This window comes from Elephantulus edwardii, unplaced genomic scaffold (assembly GCF_000299155.1).
Source record: "Elephantulus edwardii isolate Elephantulus edwardi_28Jun2011 unplaced genomic scaffold, EleEdw1.0 scaffold00010, whole genome shotgun sequence".
Taxonomy (NCBI): domain Eukaryota; kingdom Metazoa; phylum Chordata; class Mammalia; order Macroscelidea; family Macroscelididae; genus Elephantulus; species Elephantulus edwardii.
Genome location: NW_006399760.1, coordinates 4071010 through 4077958, shown reverse-complemented (window position 1 = coordinate 4077958; position 6949 = coordinate 4071010). Strand labels below are relative to the sequence as shown.

At 37.2% G+C, this 6949-nt stretch overlaps 1 pseudogene; it reads right to left on the bottom strand.

The window, feature by feature from the left end:
- Window positions 1-400: 400 nt before the first annotated feature.
- LOC102866127 lies at window positions 401-1573 on the bottom strand (annotated as a pseudogene).
- Window positions 1574-6949: the final 5376 nt, after the last annotated feature.

Genomic DNA, 6949 nt, shown 5'->3' with positions numbered 1-6949 from the left:
GAATTTGAACTGTTTGCTGCAAAAGATCAAGGACTCAAGCTTCCAATATGGATTGCATCTCAACATAAAGAAAACAAAGACCATTAACACTGGGTCAATAGGCAGCATCATGATAGAAAGATAAATGATTGCAATTATTAATGATTTCATCTTATTTGGACCCACAATCAACACTCTAGCATCAGCAGTGAAGAAATAAAAAAAAAAGGATTAATTTCATTGTGAATATCTACTTTGGGTTTTTTTTTTATTCAATATTTTCATTTTAGGTTGCAAAAAACAAAACCAACTAAAACATTGAAATAAGCTTGTCAAATGAAGTCAAGTCATCCTTTCCAGGGAAGCAGAAGGTATATCAGTGCAGAGTATCCTCAAGGCCACCATACATCCTTGCTTTGCTTCACTGCTGCTTACACTTTGCTGGGTTTTGATGTTTCTTTAAGTCATAGTCTGGATTATTTTCCTCATCTCCTTCGTCTTCCCTTTCTTCATCTGCTTCTTCACCTTCTTCTATAGCTTCTTCAGTAAAGTATAACATTGATCTTGGAATTATATGCTCATGTAAAAAATTACTAATTTCAAAGTCTGCAGCACGGATAGCTTCAGCAGTATCATCCAAATCTCCGCTCTCAGAAACTGCAGGAGCGGCAAAACAATTAAAGAAAGAGCCATTAGAAATAGTTTTAGTCACAGTACAAACTGTTCCACATCCCTTATGTTTCTGCTTCTTCTTAATACTTTTCAGTGTTGACATTCTATCCTTCCCCCCCCTCCCAATCTATCTGGCACCCTGTACAACCTATAATTTCTGGTCCATCAAAAGAAAAAGGGGTCAGAATCATCTTGTTCAAACCTCATCCTGTATGTCCTTGCCAATATTTCATTTGTGAAATATGCATTGGCTTCAAAGTGATACTCCAAGACAAAACTCATTGGCTGGCCAGCATCTGAGAATTTCACTTTAATATCTTCCAAGTGCTTCAGGATAGGCTCATCGTGCTCCTGAACCATACCACTGAGAAAGTCAACATTCTTAAACACAGTCCACCAAAACTCAGGAATTCTTTTGGGCTCTTCTTTTTCTTCACCCTTTTTCTCATCTTCAACCTTAGCCTTTTCTCTCAGCTCCTCCCTAATTTCATCCTCTTTATCTGGTTTCCACTCACAATTTTCTTCTGTAGATTCATAAATTTCATTGATGATCTCAAAGTGTTTATTAAATAGAGGTTGGTAAAGAACAGCGTATTTTCTTTCAAGATCATGAACTTCCTTATAGAATTTGGCTTCTATTTGTGCTCTTTTAACTTGAAGATTCTTAAGAGCATTCACTTGTCTTTTAACTACCTTAGGCAAACTTACAATGCATCCTGTTGTGGTGTCTACCAGACCATCAAGTCTCTCTTGAGGAGCTGCAGGAATCTGAGGATTTTGCATCATCTGAACAGTAAGCTGCCGTGCTTTGATTTTTTGATTCTTCAACAGTTTCTTCTTCTACTTCTTCAACATCATCTAAATCTTGATCAAGTTCAGATTGTTCCTTGTTGTCAATGTCTGCCATGTTGTAAGAACTCCAAATATCAGAGGCTAGGACGCAGAGGCAGGCGGCAGGGGCTGTGCAGGGAGTGAATCCAGAAGACAGCAGCAGCTTCAGGAGCAGGAAGAGCGTCTGTGAGCAGATAGAATTAAAAAAGCATGAAAATCTACTTTCAAGGAACTCTCCAGGGTGTTAAGAAAGCGACGAGGTCCATCTAAAGACTCAGGTGAACCTGTTTCAAGCAATGGTCTTCTCTATTGCTTGCTATGCACCTGAAAGCTGGACAATGAATAATTACAGAAGATTCAATGTCTTTAAGTTGTGGTGGTGGAGAGAAGTATTGAGCATACCATGCACTGACAAGAGAACAGACAGGTCTGAACTAGAGAGAATTAAAATAAGGTTGCTCCTTGGAAGAAACTCCATCTCACCTCCTTTAGGCATATTGTAAGAAGGAGCCAGTTCTTGGAGAAGGTCATCATGCTTAAAAGGGTAGAAGGTTTGTACAAAAGCAGAAGGCCCTGGATGAGATATATTGACACAATATGAGTTTCATAATGGAGCCAGCTGTGTTTGAGATGTGGTTGGCTAAAGATAAGACAGAAGATCTCAGAGACGTTGTTCATGGGATCACTATGCATAGCACTTTGCTCAATGGCACATAACAAAAAAACAATATCCTTGTTTGTTGCCATCTTTCAGATGTATAACAAGTGATTGAAAAGAACATGTCTTGAATGAGATGCTCTTTCCAAACTGATATCATTACAACTCAATTTTGGAGAGGACATTGATAGTAGAATTTCCCTTTGTAATATGTCTTTTGATTTTTGGGTTTTTTTACTATTGATGCCAAGGGTGTTAATTGTGGATGCACATAGGATGAAGTCACTGACAATTCCAATCTTCTCTTCATTTTTCATGATGTTGCTCATTGGCCCACTGATGAAGATTTTTGTTTTCTTGATGTGGATATGTAATCCATATTAAGGCTATAGTTTATATATATAATATTTTATATATTATATTATATTATATATTTTTATATATATTTTATATATATATGCGTAGATGTTTTTGTAATCATATATTTCATTTCTAAATTTTTAAAATGTGTTATGTGATCATCTATGCTATCACCAAAGAGGCATTTATTGTAACTTAAACTATTTCACTAAATCCACATGTGAGTAAAATCTTGCTGAAAATTATTAAAAAACAGTTAAAACATTACATTGACAGAGACTTGCTAGAAATACTAGAAGAGTATTAGTTTAGAAGAGTCCATGGCACTAGGTTTATGTACGCTGATGTCAGATGGATCTTGACTGCAAGTAGAATAAGAAAAGTGTATGTAAATGTATCCTTTCTCCAGACTTATTCAATCTGTATGCTTAGCTAGACGCTTAATTCAATGAAGAAGATTGTGGCATCACGGTTGGAGGAAGACTCATCAACAACCTCTACTGTGCAGGAACACATCTTTGCTCACTGAAAATGAGGAAGACTTGAAGTGATTGCTACAGAAGATCAAGAGCTCCAATCTTCAATATAGATTGCATCTCAGCATCATTAAAATGATCCTCACTTTTGGGCCAATAGACAGCATCATCATAGAATGAGAAAAGATTAAGTTTAAGAGTTACATCTTGCTTGGATGCACAATCAACAATCTCAGCATCAGCAGTCAGGAAATCAAAAGAAGAATGAACTGTGAAAACTACTATAAAGGATCTCCTCCAGAGTGCTTAAGAGCAATGATATAAGTCTAAAGTATGCCTGATCCAGGCCATTGTCTTCTCAATTCCTTGTTATACATCTAAGAGCAGTAAGTCAAATAAAGATGACAGGAGAATAACCAATGCCTTTGAGTTGTGGTTCTGAAGAAGAGTGTTGACTACTAAGAGAACAAACAGCTCTGTCCTAGAGAGGGTGAAACCCATTTTCTCCTATAAGTTTTTCTCATAGCACCAAGTTAAATTGAAGAAATTTAGCAGCAAGAATGAGAATTTCATTATCAGCTATAAAGAGAAAGCAGAGTGTGCAGTGAATGCCCCTCAGGGACAGAGGTTACTGTGCTAGTCAGACCAAGATCTACATGAAAGAAGCAGCAGCAGCCACAGCACAGAACCAGAGACTGTTGTAAGACATAGTTGACATGGGATTGCTACCTCAACCTAGAGCCGGGGGCTTCCACCAAGGGTCTTTGGAAGACTTAGGGAGGACAACATAACTGACAGGATTAAGGGACCTTTACAAGACTGACTTTGTCTGTGAGATTGAAAGTCATAAGGCTTGTAAGCACACGTGAGAAGCTGTCTGAACTGAAAAATATATCCTGCTGCCAGCCATAGTGTAGCCAGTAAACTTCCCTAATAAACCCCACAACTATGAGTATGGTTTTATGAAAGCTGCGTGGTCGTTGCAACAGATTTTGTACTAGGAGAGCAGTAACACTGATGTTTTAATTAGTAGAAACAGGTATTGGAATGTGAGAGACTAATTATTAATATTTTTGAACTGGTTTTGAACTGTAGATGTTGTTAATGGAAACAGTTCACCTCTGAGGAAATAGTAAGAGTTTATATACAACCATCTCAAGACTATATTGGTTGCATACATTACTGCATCTTAATAAGAACTGAGCATTATAATATTGTTTCAATTACATTTTGGTGCTTAAAGGTAAAATATAAAAATTTTTTTAGAAAAATCTTTTTTAAAAAATTTGAAATAAAATGAATATTTTCACTCTTAGTAAGTTTTCTGTCTTGTGTGAATTGGATATTTATTTCATTTATCATTTTTTACTGAATTCTTAATGTTCATCCCTTTTATGAGTTTCCTAATGTCATACACACACACACACACACACACACACACACACACACACACACACACACATAGTTGTAGTTGTTATGTGTGTGGAGGGCAGGCGCAGGAGTGGAAGGCCCTCTGTTAGATGGATTGATTCAGTGACTGGGGTAATCAGGATGGGTGTGTCAGAGGCAGTGAGATTGGCACAGGACAGAGCAGAGTTTAGGGCTGTTGTACATAGGGTCACTACGAGTTACAAGCAACTCGATGGCACATAACAACAACAATAACACAACAATTGTTATGTGCCATCAAGTTGTTTGCGAATATAAATATATACATACATACATGCAATAATATTATTGTTGGGTCCCATCAAGTCAGAACCAACTCATAACTGAATTTTCAGTGGGTTTTCAGAGACAGAAAATTGCACGAAGGGGATCATATGTAGCAGCTGGTAGATTCAAACCACATGCCTCCAGGATTTCAGGGCAGCTTCTTGCCACTAGGCCACCAGTGATATATACATATATATATGTTGTTGTGCACCATTTAGGTAGTATCAACTCATAGCTGACCCTCTAGTGTGGTTTTCAGAAACAATAGATAACTTAGGAGGAGATTATCTATCTTTTGCCTGTGAAGCTGCTGGTGGATTGTAACTGAGTGCCTTTGAGTTGGCAGTGCAGTTCCTTTCCAATAGGTCACCAAATTTCCCTATGATCAAAACACAATTTTTTCATAGGAAGGCCCCCCCTTGTGTGTGGAAGACTAGAACTCTACCAATAACTATAGTATCACATGCTTTTTATGACTTTATCTTACTATTAGACCACCAGGTCTTGTTGGCATGTACTACTAAGTTGGAATTTATCCATAGTTAACACTCCTGAGAATTTTCAGAGGCAGTTAATCACTTGGGATGAGATTGCCCATCTTACTCCCATAAGATAGCCGGTGGATGCCTTTGGGTTGTCAGTGTAATTCAGTATCACTACTTACAGAGTTCCATTTAAATATATAGAGAATAATAACAATATTGAACATAATTATGATCATTGTAGAATATACTTCTTATAGTTAGATGCTATACTGAAGGTTCATCATTGATATTCTAGATAAAATTATAAAAATTTACAAAACTGAGTTATAGCGCTTAAATCCTATGCCCATAAATCAACCTAGATTCTGTCTGTTTGTTTTATTATTGTGACTTGTGTGCTGTTGTATGCAGGACATTTTGACACCGATACTTCCAATATATGTAGGTTCATCCACAAGGGACTTATATAAATTAATGTCCAGACTAATACAGAATACAAAGTGGTGATCCACATCTCCACAAAACCAACTTATGAAGAACAAAGGAACACTGGCATATCAAGTAGGAATACAGTTAGAGTGTGACTGAGGAAGAGCCACATTCTAAAAGCAGGGTCAACCTTAATGATACAGATGGAGTAAAATTTTCAAGATAGTCACATGCCAAGATTCATAACAAGAGGAGAAGCTGAAAATATGTTATACATTTTAACACAGATGCTTAAAAATAGGTAAACTACAAGTCACCATAAATGAAGTAGAACACATTATTGTTATTGATGTTAGGTACAATTTAGCTGAGTACAACTAATAGCAACTCTATGTGCAGCATATCTGAACCCTGATCTATCTTATGCCATCTTCACATTTCCTGTTACACTAGAACCCATTGTAGTAGTCACTATGTCAATCAACCTGGTTAAGGGACTTCCTCTCCTTCACTGATCTTCCACACCTCCCAAACATCGTGTGTCTCTCCAAGGAATAGCCACTCTTAGCAACATACCCAAAGTATGTTAGCTGAAGCCTCATCATCCCTGCCTCCAAGTAGCACTCTGGCTCCACCCTCACCAAGACATGATTGATTGTTCTTCTAGTTGTCCATGGAATGTTCAGTGCTCTTCTCCAACATCATAGCTCAAAGTCATCAATTACTCTGTCATTCTATCTCCAGCTTTCAGATACACAGGAAGTGATCAGAAAGACCACGGCCTGAATGAGATGTATCTTAATCCTCAAACTAACGTTACTGCTAGATATTTAGAGAGGTTCCTAACTGTAGACATTCCCAGTGCAATGTGTGTCCTTACTTCCTGATTACTGGTACCGAGGGTTTTAATTGTGGATCTAAATAAAATGAAGTAGTTGACAGTTTCAATCTCTTCTCCATCCATTACAATGTTTCCTATCTGTCCAACGATAAGAATCTATGTCTTCTTGACATTATGATATAATCCATGTTGAAGGTTGTATTCTTTGATCCTCCACAACAAGTGCTTCAATTCCTCCTCACTTTCAGCAAGCAAGGTTGTATCATCTGCATAATGCAGGTTATTGATGAGTCTCCCTCTGATCCTGATGCCACATTTCTCTTCATAGAATTTAGCTTTCGAATAATTTGCTCAGCATAGATTATTATTTGGTTACTAATGAGCTGAACTGAATTTGTACTGACCATTTTGAATCGAAATAATATATGGTCAATTATGACTAGAATGCCAAATTGAAGTGGAATGCCACTATATTCATCTTTAAAAAGAATATCTGGATGAC